Below are 14,050 nucleotides of genomic sequence, written 5' to 3'. Positions count from 1 at the left end.
TATAATTCTTAACTGCATTTTGAAAGAGGGTTTCTTTTTTTACACACTTAAATTTTACCTATTTACAACAGGAGTTCTACAGCAGCTGTTTTTGAACGATTGTATCTATCATAATGTTACCCCAAACTCTTCTGATTTGTTTTAAGGAGCTACGGAAACCTGAACCTATTGGCCGGACCTTCATATCTCCAGCTGTGGCAGGACAAGATTTTGCCAGATCTGAGGGTTTATTGACTTTTGAACCTGGACAGAGAAGTATGTTCCTGGATGTGACCCTGACTCCAAAGACAGGATCTTTAAACCCATTTCCAAAGCGTTTCCAGGTTGTACTTTCTAATCCCACAGGCGGTGCCAGGGCAGATGACGTGTATGGCATTGCTAAGGTCACCATTGTGTCAGATTTGGACTCCTTGCCAGCTTGGGGGCTCATTGATCAACTCCATCAGCCTCTTGATGACACCATCTTACACAGAGTCCTCCAGAATCTGAATGTCAAAGTGGCTACAGAAACCACAGAAGAGCAGCTTACTGCTGTGATGCATATAGTAGATAAGGTAAACCTTTCCTGCTCTTTCTTGAATGACCAATGACTTTAATAAGAGTAACATAACACACAGGCCTGTGATAAGGTCAAGGACAGCATCCACAGCGGGGACCCAGGGATCCAGGGACACAGACAAAGGTAAAAATAGAAGCTGTGAAGTCCCAGTCGTGGAAGACGTTTGCCTGCTACAAGTTAGGATGGTGGCCGGCAATCAACAATCAAATAGGTTGAAAAGAACAACTGGTATTGATTTTGTGTATGTACCTATAGCACGATGCTTTGTGCTGTGCCACATTTTCCCTTTGGTGTCACGCTTTCACAGAGCTTGTTACGATTTCTTGATTCTCAGGGCATATCTTTGTTGGTTTTAGCCCTGGCACAAGGCAGTGAGGCTCAGGGTTCACAGAATCACAGATTCACAGAATGTCAGGGGTTGGAGGGCCCTGGAAAGCTCATCCAGTGCAATCCCCCCATGGAGCAGGAACACCCAGATGAGGTTACACAGGAAGGTGTCCAGGCGGGTTGGAATGTCTGCAGAGAAGGAGACTCCACAAGCTCCCTGGGCAGCCTGGGCCAGGCTCTGCCACCCTCACCGGGAACAAGTTTCTTCTCAAATTTAAGCAGAACCTCCAAAACTCCTGTGTTCCAGTTTGTACCCATTACCCCTTGTCCTACCATTGGTTGTCACCGAGAAGAGCCTGGCTCCATCCTCCTGACGCTCCCCCTTTCCATATTGATCCCCATGAATGAGTCACCCCTCAGTGTCCTCTTGTCCAGCTCCAGAGCCCCAGCTCCCTCAGCCTTTCCTCACACGGGAGATGCTCCACTCCCTTCAGCATCTTGGTGGCTGCGCTGGACTCCCTCCAGCAGTTCCCTGTCCTGCTGGGACTGAGGGGCCACAACTGGACACAAGATTCCAGGTGTGGTCTCCCCAGGGCAGAGCAGAGGGGCAGGAGAACCTCTCTGACCTACTGACCACCCCCTTCTAACCCACCCCAGGTACCATTGGCCTTCCTGGCCACAAGGGCCCAGTGCTGGCTCATGGTCATCCTGCTGTCCCCAGGACCCCCAGGTCCCTTTCCCCTACACTGCTCTCTGATAGGTTGTTCTTATCTTCACATTTGAATACAGTCAACACACCAGCAAGTCCTACCAGGACCAGCTGGAGTCTTCTGCTGTTGTCTTAACCAGGCCTGCATATTCTTTTCCTTTTTTTTCCCTCTGCATTATCTCTGGCAATCGGGCTGGCAAGTACCTGAGCACTTCAGCATTGCCCTGAGTTCTGTGAAAACCCTGGGACTAGTTTTGTGGCTTCCTGGCTCTTCTGGACTTGTGGAGCAATGCAAAATGCATCTGGAAAGTGTTTAAATGTGGAGCTGGAAAATGTTTAAATACCTAGACACAAAACAGTATAAAAATATTAAGGAAGAATAATTCATTTGTGACTGTTGCCATTTTGACACAGAAATCATATCAAGAATCCTCAGGGCGCAACGATCTTTGACTTGCGAAGGAATGAAAAGTCCCACATGGTTTCTTTAATAAATCCACATTAGTAAGGATATCTTTGTGTAGTTTTGACATAGACTGCACCTGATGCCTTGGCCGCAGTGATCAAGAAATGAAAAATATGCTGAACTTTCAGAATGAACACTGGGATAAATGTTCGTTTTATGAGGAAATGTTACAAGCAGACTTGTGTGCATAAAAGGTTCGATTTCTTCTCCTCCCTTTAGGTGACAGATGTTGGTGAGAAACAGTTACTCACTGATAAAAGTAGAAGCCTTTTCTATGAGATACTCTGCACCCTGGCTAGCCCAAAACGCGAGGACACACGAGGATATAGCCTGCTTGCTGCGGTGACCGGGAAATTTGCCTTTTCCCTGTTGACAGGGGTAATGTGTGGGTCACCGGGAGAAAGGTAAGTAACCTTAAATTCAAAATACGTTTTGAAAATACCAGAAAGCTAATACAGTAAAAATGTAAATGATATTTTTTAGAAAAGGGACTTGTTATCTGTATGAAAACGTGTTGCACTCTGTCGGAATCTTACAAAGCTCTAAGAGCTGGTGTCACAAATGTGGGGTAGCTCTGAGAGTAGAAGTCAGGAGATCTGGGATGTATTAAGTCACCATTAGCTTAAATATTGCTTAGATAAGGATTAATTAATCTTGCTAAGAAAATAACGTAATTATATGATGGAGAGCTATGCTTTAAGATGTAGGTGACAGTAAGTAACCAAAAATTTCTACTGGCATTCTCTAATTTCTGTGTACATGGTTTTGCTCACTTGAACATTATTTAGAATTGCCTGAAAGCAACTCATAGTTTTTACATGTAGTTTCAAATTCCTAGTTTTTTCTGCAAGTGCATCATAACCTATGGCCAGGCTAATGGGCAGGGAAAATAGATGACTGCAGAAACAAATGACAGTTTTATGACGCAAACACTTTTCAACAGTGGGTTTCTCCCACTGTGAACCTATTAAAAAACTGGTAGTTGAATCTAGAATTAAAAAATACCTTTTTTCTTTACTCCCGTCAGGTGAAAATCAGCATGCTTTAGATTTCTTTCTCAGTTTCTTTTGGAGATGTAACTTTCTGTGACATTGCATAAGTTATAGGGGTTAAGATGCCCATCTCAGCCAAAAGACAGTAAATGGCATAAATAACAGTGCTCTCTGGAACAGTGTCCAGAACTTGAAAGTTCAAATTCCTTATTGCAAGTTTTTTGTGTCATCTCTTGGGAATAAGAGCTAGATCATCCATTTTAATGCTTCTCCTTGTTAGTGACTCTTCTCTACATCAAGTTATAAAGATGACTATTATGATAACCTGTTTTACCATGGGATGGTTTTTCTTACAGATCATAGTGAGCAAAATCCAGAGGAGAAATGGAGAAGCCAAAATACATCATAATTTCGCCCCTCCTTTTTTTCACAGAAACGGAAGCTGTCTTTTTATTAAATGTAATAAAGCCTAAAATGATGAAGGAATAAAATATTAATTACGCATACATTTTAGAGTAATTATGTGAAGCATAGTGAAAGTTCAGTTCCACTTACCAGCCCTGTTGCTTTTCCTCTTCAACAGAGGTAAAAATAGCCTTGACAGCTGCCCGTACATTGCAATAATGGCTCACAACCGGTTTCCTTAGCAAATCAACGGACACAGATTTGATGGAAAAGATGGAGATTTTATTCAAGTACCTGAACATTTGTTAAAGGTCTCTGTTGTGTTATCCCCTCTTCAAGAAGAGAGCTGTGAATCTGTACAGTTCACAGAATATAGCAGTCAGCAGTGGTTCCTTACTGGAGACAAAGAGCTTGCCTTGAAGAACAAGGTTTGAAGATAATGCAATTTATTTTTTCAATAAATTAATTTATATATTACTCGAACCATCTTAAATGTCTTTAAAATAATGTGAGCGTTTTAGTGTGTTTGTGATTAAAATGAGCACTGACTGTTGAATTTTAATATTAAGTTTGTGTTTATGTTGTGTGTATTGTTTCAGGCTTTTTCTATGAGTTTGAAGGGTCGGAGTTCATACCCTTTGAAAGATAACAATGAAGTTGTTTATCGGATTTATGCTACAGGAAGTCAGATTGTTCCACAAAAGTCTCTATGTCTCCTCTGGAGCCAAGCTGCTGAAAGGTTGTTTTATTAATCTGTTTAGTTTTCCAGTTTCTACCATGTGTATTTGTATAAAATCCCATCAAGTCCGATCAGATCGCCTGCAAGTACGAAATTGATCTATTTCTTATCCATCTTTTTCCCTTAACTTTTCTGGCCTTTGTACCAGCACGTAAAACATTCTGTATAATAAAATGTGTAGTTATTCTAACTTAGAGATTTCTCAGACTTCTACTATTGATTTTTTTCATTACAGTACTGTTTAGTTTACGTAATGATGTGTTGGGCAATGCTGAGAGGCCATAAATTCCAGAATGGCATCACTTCATTAATATTAGTATCTTTTGTACTCTTTACAGTTGTTATCAGACAACATTTCGAGTCCATTCTTACAAAGAATTAAACCTGCGTCTCTAGTATTGCTTCAAGTCACTGAAACAGAATATTCCTTATTTGCTAATATCCAGAATTTTGGCATAACTTTTGACGATGATCTCTGTAGGGCTCTTACTTTTTGACAGAAAAGCCATCTCCTGGTAGTTTGCTGCTGCTAGCTTGACTTGATGTATCCTGGTTTTCAGAAGTGGTGAACTGCTGATCATTTTCCATTCTTATTGCTACTCACACCATTGCAAGCGATGTGCTAAAGTTTTCTGTGTATTCCCTTCAATGCCCTATTATTTGATTTGCCTATTTCTTTCCTGTTCACACAGTATAAATGAAATTAGAGAGAGTTACATTCTATATCCTGCAGACAACTAGTTAGTTTAGATATGATTTCATTAGATGGTCTGGATTCTATCAGTCTGTCACTGATATAAACTATTCAGGAAGGAGATGCAGCAGAATTTACCTGCATACTCTCCTTTTATCTAGACATTGTATCACAGAACAATGTGGTTTCCACTAGAAATGGCTTAGGGTGTCACCTGTAGTATCCTTTTCCAAAATTTTCAGCAATACTGAAGGAGAACATGTATTTTAGTTTCAAAACAGCAAACAGCAAGTGTTCTTCAGAATGGGCTAAAGCACTGTGCAAGTATAAGCAACACACTATTTAAAAATTCAGATGGGACTGTGAATCTTGTGTAAGTTTTAAAACATGGCCACAAAAAAAATTTCTAGCAGAAAAACAAAGTTCATTACTATATACTTATATTTTTTTAATAATATATTTTTTTAAAAGCTGATTTAATTTCATGTAAATATGCTATTCTAAAAACTGCACATGAAAGATGTGCAATAGATGAAGATAAACTGATGCAGTAGTTTAGAAAACCCGGTGTTTTCAGAGATACAACAATTTTCAAGCCTGTTTACCGTGTGAATTAGACAAGTCGATTTCCAGCTTTGTGAACATTTTGTTTTGCAGCTGGCTGTCCGACAGCGGGTTCCGCAAAGTGGTTGACGACACATCAGACTATGTGGAATGCTCTTGTTCTCATACGTCCATTTATGCAGTTTATGCCGAAACAGATAACTTGTCTTCATACAACGAGGCTTTTTTTTCTTCTGGATTCATCTGCATTTCAGGTCAGTTATGTAAAACAGTTTTCTCATTAATAACAACTGACGAGCAGTAAGACTGATTTTTAACCATTTTAGTAACTGATAACAATCTGTTTCTATAGATGGGTATTGGAGGAATGTCAACTAACTTCATGATATTTTAGTTGCCATCTGATCCAATATTTGTACAGTGACAAATTTTGCCACTGAAAAGAAACAAAAGTCCAGCAAAGAAATGTGGTTTTTTTGTGAACCTTTACTTAACCATATAAGAGAGAAATACATCATTCATTTAAGGAAAGAAACTTAAAAATCCAAAATTCACCTGCGTGCGGGATTAAAGTAAATTTTCCTTCTGGCGTTGATAGTCACTGTGCAAGGAGGAACCTCAGAGCAGGGGGGTCACTGAGAAAACCAGCTAAATGACTTCTTAATTTGACCTTAGGGCACTTAAATGAGGTTCTGGGTCTGCTTCTTGTGAGGTTTGTAGCTTCTATACTAGATCATCAGTGTGTGAGTAACAAAAACAGTGCAAGCAGCTAAATCTCTTATTGATCCCCTCAACTAGAAGAAATAAAGACCTGCATACCTTCAGTGTTGGTTTTTTACTGTAGTCATCTGTGTGTCCAGTGGGGTTTGTGACACACACACTGTCCAGGAGGGTTTTGTGACACACACAGAGTCCAATGCTGTTTGTGACTCACATGCTGTCCAATGGGGTTTGTGAACACACACGCTGTCCAATGGGGTTTGTGACACACACATTGTCCAGGGGTGTTTGTGATACACACAATGTCCAGGGGGGGTTGTGACACACACTGTCCAATGGGGTTTGTGACACAAACACTGTCCAATGGGGTTTGTGACACACACACTGTCCAGGGGTGTTTGTGATACACACAATGTCCAGGGGGGGTTGTGACACAAACTGTCCAATGGGGTTTGTGACACACACGCTGTCCAATGGGGTTTGTGACACACACACTGTCCAATGGGGCTGGTGAACCACACACTGTCCAAAGGGCTAAGTGACACACACACTGTCCAGCAGGGTTTGTGACACAGACTCTGTCCAAGGGTAGTTCTGACACACACACCGTCCATGGGGGTTTGACACAGACACTGTCCTTTGGGGTTTGTGACACACACGCTGTCCAGGTGGGTTTGTGACACACACACTGTCCAGGTGGGGTTGTGACACACGCTGTCCAATGGGGTTTGTGACACACACGCTGTCCAGAGGGGTTTGTGACACACACACTGTCTAATCGGGTTTGTGACACACACAATGTCCACTGGTGTTTGTGTCACACACACTGTCCTATGGGGTTTGTGACACACACATTGTTCAAAGGGGTTTCTGACACACACACTGTCCAATGGGGTTGGTGTCACACACACTGTCCTATGGGATTTGTGACACACACGCTGTCCAATGGGGTTGGTGACACACACCCTGTCCAGGAGGGTTTGTGACACACACAGAGTACAATGGTGTTTGTGACACGCACACTGTCCAAGGGGGTTTGTGACACACACATTGTCCAATTGGGTTTGTGCCACACACACTGTCCAAGGGTGTTTGTGATACACACATTGTCCAATTGGGTTTGTGCCACACACACTGTCCAAGGGTGTTTGTGATACACACACTGTCAAGGGGGGTTTTGACACACGCTGTCCAACTGGGTTTGTGACACACACTCTGTCCAATAGGGTTTGTGACACACACACTGCCCAACTGGGTTTGTGACACACACTCTGTCCAATGGGGTTTGTTACACGCACACTGTCCAGGGGTGTTTGAGACACACACGCTGTCCAATGAGGTTTGTGAACACAAACGCTGACCAGGAGAGTTTGTGACATACACACTGTCTAGGGAGGGTTGTGACACACACGCTGTTCAATGGGGTTTTTGACACACACACTGTCCAATAGGGTTAGTGACACACATGCTGTCCAATGGGGTTTGTTACACACACACTGTCCAATGGGGTCTGTGACACACACACAGTCCAACAGTATTTGTGACCCGCACACTGTGCAATGGAGTTTGTGACACACACGCTGTCCAGGGGTATTTGTGACACACACACTGTCCAATTGGGTTTGTGACACACACTCTGTCCAATGGGGTTTGTTACACACACACTGTCCAGGGGTGTTTGAGACACACACGCTGTCCAATGAGGTTTGTGAACACAAACGCTGTCCAGGAGAGTTTGTGACATACACACTGTCCAGGGAGGGTTGTGACACACACGCTGTTCAAGGGGGTTTTGACACACACACTGTCCAATAGGGTTAGTGACACACACGCTGTCCAATGGGGTTTGTGACACACACAGTCTCCATGGGGTTTTGTGACACAGAGGCTGTCCAATGGGCTTTGTGGCACACACATTCTCCAATGGGCTTTGTGACACACACACTGTCCCATGGGCTTTGTTACACACATACTGTCCACGGGCGTTTGTGACACACACAGTGTCCAGGGGAGTTTGTGACACACATGCTGTCCAGGGGTTTTTGTGACACACATGCTGTCCGGGGGGGGGTGTGACACAAGCTGTCCGATCGCTTTTGTGACACATACTCTGTCTAATGGGGTTTTTGACACATACACAGTCCAACGGTGTTTGTGACCCACAGGCTGACCCATGGGCTTTGTGACACACACGCTGTCCAATGGGTTTTGTGACACACACACTGTCCACGGGGGTTTGTGACACACACGCTGTCCAATTGGTTTTGTGGTACGGACACTGTTTATGGGCTTTGTGACACACACACTGTCCAATAGGGTTCGTGACACACACGCTCTCCAATGGGGTTGTGAAACACACACTGTCCAATGGGGTTTGTGACACACACGCTGTCCAATGGGGTTTGGGACACACATCCTGTCCAATGGGGTATGTGAAACACACGCTCTCCAGGGGGGTTTGTGACACACGCTCTCCAATGGGGTTTGGGACACACACCCTGTCCAATGGGGTATGTGAAACACACACTCTCCAGGGGGGTTTGTGACACACGCTGTCCAATGGTGTTTGTGACACACACGCTGGCCAATGAAGTTTGTGACACACACACTGTCCAATGTGGTTTGTTACACACACGCTGTCCAATGGGGTTTGTGACATACACACTGCCAACTGGGGTTTGTGAAACATAAACTGTCCAGGGGTTTGTGACACAAACCCTGTCCAGTGGGGTTTGTCATTCCACACATTTTCCAGGGGCCGGTGTGACACACACTGTCTAATGGGGTTTGTGACACACATGCTGTCTAGTGGGGTTTGTGACACACACACTCTCCAATGGAGTTTGTGACACACACACTCTCCAATTGTGCTTGTGACAGACACCCTGTCCAGAGGCGTTTCTGACACACACGGTGTCCAGTTGTGTTTGTGACACACACCCAGTCCATTTCAGGTCAGTTATGTAAAATAGCTTTCTCATTAATAACAACTGACGAGCAGTAAGACTGATTTTTAACCATTTTAGTAACTGATAACAATCTGTTTCTATAGATGGGTATTGGAGGAATGTCAACTAACTTCATGATATTTTAGTTGCCATCTGATCCAATATTTGTACAGTGACAAATTTTGCCACTGAAAAGAAACAAAAGTCCAGCAAAGAAATGTGGGGTTTTTGTGAACCTTTACTTAACCATATAAGAGAGAAATACATCATTCATTTAAGGAAAGAAACTTAAAAATCCAAAATTCACCTGCGTGCGGGATTAAAGTAAATTTTCCTTCTGGCGTTGATAGTCACTGTGCAAGGAGGAACCTCAGAGCAGGGGGGTCACTGAGTAAACCAGCTAAATGACTTCTTAATTTGACCTTAGGGCCCTTAAATGAGGTTCTGGGTCTGCTTCTTGTGAGGTTTGTAGCTTCTATACTAGATCATCAGTGTGTGAGTAACAGAAACAGTGCAAGCAGCTAAATCTCTTATTGATCCCCTCAACTAGAAGAAATAAAGACCTGCATACCTTCAGTGTTGGTTTTTTACTGTAGTCATCTGTGTGTCCAGTGGGGTTTGTGACACACACACTGTCCAGGAGGGTTTTGTGACACACACAGAGTCCAATGCTGTTTGTGATTCACATGCTGTCCAATGGGGTTTGTGAACACAAACGCTGTCCAATGGGGTTTGTGAACACACACGCTGTCCAATGGGGTTTGTGACACACACACTGTCCAGGGGTGTTTGTGATACACACAATGTCCAGGGGGGGTTGTGACACACACTGTCCAATGGGGTTTGTGACACAAACACTGTCCAATGGGGTTTGTGACACACACACTGTCCAGGGGTGTTTGTGATACACACAATGTCCAGGGGGGGTTGTGACACAAACTGTCCAATGGGGTTTGTGACACACACGCTGTCCAATGGGGTTTGTGACACACACACTGTCCAATGGGGCTGGTGAACCACACACTGTCCAAAGGGCTAAGTGACACACACACTGTCCAGCAGGGTTTGTGACACAGACTCTGTCCAAGGGTAGTTCTGACACACACACCGTCCATGGGGGTTTGACACAGACACTGTCCTTTGGGGTTTGTGACACACACGCTGTCCAGGTGGGTTTGTGACACACACACTGTCCAGGTGGGGTTGTGACACACGCTGTCCAATGGGGTTTGTGACACACACGCTGTCCAGAGGGGTTTGTGACACACACACTGTCTAATCGGGTTTGTGACACACACAATGTCCACTGGTGTTTGTGTCACACACACTGTCCTATGGGGTTTGTGACACACACATTGTTCAAAGGGGTTTCTGACACACACACTGTCCAATGGGGTTGGTGTCACACACACTGTCCTATGGGATTTGTGACACACACGCTGTCCAATGGGGTTGGTGACACACACCCTGTCCAGGAGGGTTTGTGACACACACAGAGTACAATGGTGTTTGTGACACGCACACTGTCCAAGGGGGTTTGTGACACACACATTGTCCAATTGGGTTTGTGCCACACACACTGTCCAAGGGTGTTTGTGATACACACATTGTCCAATTGGGTTTGTGCCACACACACTGTCCAAGGGTGTTTGTGATACACACACTGTCAAGGGGGGTTTTGACACACGCTGTCCAACTGGGTTTGTGACACACACTCTGTCCAATAGGGTTTGTGACACACACACTGCCCAACTGGGTTTGTGACACACACTCTGTCCAATGGGGTTTGTTACACGCACACTGTCCAGGGGTGTTTGAGACACACACGCTGTCCAATGAGGTTTGTGAACACAAACGCTGACCAGGAGAGTTTGTGACATACACACTGTCTAGGGAGGGTTGTGACACACACGCTGTTCAAGGGGGTTTTTGACACACACACTGTCCAATAGGGTTAGTGACACACATGCTGTCCAATGGGGTTTGTTACACACACACTGTCCAATGGGGTCTGTGACACACACACAGTCCAACAGTATTTGTGACCCGCACACTGTGCAATGGAGTTTGTGACACACACGCTGTCCAGGGGTATTTGTGACACACACACTGTCCAATTGGGTTTGTGACACACACTCTGTCCAATGGGGTTTGTTACACACACACTGTCCAGGGGTGTTTGAGACACACACGCTGTCCAATGAGGTTTGTGAACACAAACGCTGTCCAGGAGAGTTTGTGACATACACACTGTCCAGGGAGGGTTGTGACACACACGCTGTTCAAGGGGGTTTTGACACACACACTGTCCAATAGGGTTAGTGACACACACGCTGTCCAATGGGGTTTGTGACACACACAGTCTCCATGGGGTTTTGTGACACAGAGGCTGTCCAATGGGCTTTGTGGCACACACATTCTCCAATGGGCTTTGTGACACACACACTGTCCCATGGGCTTTGTTACACACATACTGTCCACGGGCGTTTGTGACACACACAGTGTCCAGGGGAGTTTGTGACACACATGCTGTCCAGGGGTTTTTGTGACACACATGCTGTCCGGGGGGGGGCGTGACACAAGCTGTCCGATCGCTTTTGTGACACATACTCTGTCTAATGGGGTTTTTGACACATACACAGTCCAACGGTGTTTGTGACCCACAGGCTGACCCATGGGCTTTGTGACACACACGCTGTCCAATGGGTTTTGTGACACACACACTGTCCACGGGGGTTTGTGACACACACGCTGTCCAATTGGTTTTGTGGTACGGACACTGTTTATGGGCTTTGTGACACACACACTGTCCAATAGGGTTCGTGACACACACGCTCTCCAATGGGGTTGTGAAACACACACTGTCCAATGGGGTTTGTGACACACACGCTGTCCAATGGGGTTTGGGACACACATCCTGTCCAATGGGGTATGTGAAACACACGCTCTCCAGGGGGGTTTGTGACACACGCTCTCCAATGGGGTTTGGGACACACACCCTGTCCAATGGGGTATGTGAAACACACACTCTCCAGAGGGGTTTGTGACACACGCTGTCCAATGGTGTTTGTGACACACACGCTGGCCAATGAAGTTTGTGACACACACACTGTCCAATGTGGTTTGTTACACACACGCTGTCCAATGGGGTTTGTGACAAACACGCTGCCAACTGGGGTTTGTGAAACATAAACTGTCCAGGGGTTTGTGACACAAACCCTGTCCAGTGGGGTTTGTCATTCCACACATTTTCCAGGGGCCGGTGTGACACACACTGTCTAATGGGGTTTGTGACACACATGCTGTCTAGTGGGGTTTGTGACACACACACTCTCCAATGGAGTTTGTGACACACACACTCTCCAATTGTGCTTGTGACAGACACCCTGTCCAGAGGCGTTTCTGACACACACGGTGTCCAGTTGTGTTTGTGACACACACCCAGTCCATTTCAGGTCAGTTATGTAAAACAGCTTTCTCATTAATAACAACTGACGAGCAGTAAGACTGATTTTTAACCATTTTAGTAACTGATAACAATCTGTTTCTATAGATGGGTATTGGAGGAATGTCAACTAACTTCATGATATTTTAGTTGCCATCTGATCCAATATTTGTACAGTGACAAATTTTGCCACTGAAAAGAAACAAAAGTCCAGCAAAGAAATGTGGGGTTTTTGTGAACCTTTACTTAACCATATAAGAGAGAAATACATCATTCATTTAAGGAAAGAAACTTAAAAATCCAAAATTCACCTGCGTGCGGGATTAAAGTAAATTTTCCTTCTGGCGTTGATAGTCACTGTGCAAGGAGGAACCTCAGAGCAGGGGGGTCACTGAGAAAACCAGCTAAATGACTTCTTAATTTGACCTTAGGGCACTTAAATGAGGTTCTGGGTCTGCTTCTTGTGAGGTTTGTAGCTTCTATACTAGATCATCAGTGTGTGAGTAACAAAAACAGTGCAAGCAGCTAAATCTCTTATTGATCCCCTCAACTAGAAGAAATAAAGACCTGCATACCTTCAGTGTTGGTTTTTTACTGTAGTCATCTGTGTGTCCAGTGGGGTTTGTAACACACACACTGTCCAGGAGAGTTTTGTGACACACACAGAGTCCAATGCTGTTTGTGACTCACATGCTGTCCAATGGGGTTTGTGACACACACACTGTCCAGGGGTGTTTGTGATACACACAATGTCCAGGGGGGGTTGTGACACAAACTGTCCAATGGGGTTTGTGACACGCACACTGTCCAATGGGGTTTGTGACACACACACTGTCCAGGGGTGTTTGTGATACACACAATGTCCAGGGGGGGTTGTGACACAAACTGTCCAATGGGGTTTGTGACACACACACTGTCCAATGGGGCTGGTGAAACACACACTGTCCAAAGGGCTAAGTGACACACACACTGTCCAGCGGGGTTTGTGACACAGACACTGTCCAAGGGTAGTTCTGACACACACACCGTCCATGGGGGTTTGACACAGACACTGCCCTTTGGGGTTTGTGACACACACGCTGTTCAGGTGGGTTTGTGACACACACACTGTCCAGGTGGGGTTGTGACACACACTGTCCAATGGGTTTTGTGACACACACGCTGTCCAGAGGGGTTTGTGACACACACACCGTCTAATCGGGTTTGTGACACACATAATGTCCACTGGTGTTTGTGTCACACACACTGTCCTATGGGGTTTGTGACACACACATTGTTCAAAGGGGTTTCTGACACACACACTGTCCAATGGGGTTGGTGTCACACACACTGTCCTATGGGATTTGTGACACACACGCTGTCCAATGGGGTTTGTGACACACACGCTGTCCAATGGGGTTGGTGACACACACCCTGTCCAGGAGGGTTTGTGACACACACAGAGTACAATGGTGTTTGTGACACACACACTGTCCAAGGGGG

Source organism: Nesoenas mayeri (genome assembly GCF_963082525.1).
Source record: "Nesoenas mayeri genome assembly, chromosome: 12".
Taxonomy (NCBI): domain Eukaryota; kingdom Metazoa; phylum Chordata; class Aves; order Columbiformes; family Columbidae; genus Nesoenas; species Nesoenas mayeri.
The sequence above is the reverse complement of the archived record's forward strand: the minus strand, read 5'-3'. Positions refer to the sequence as shown.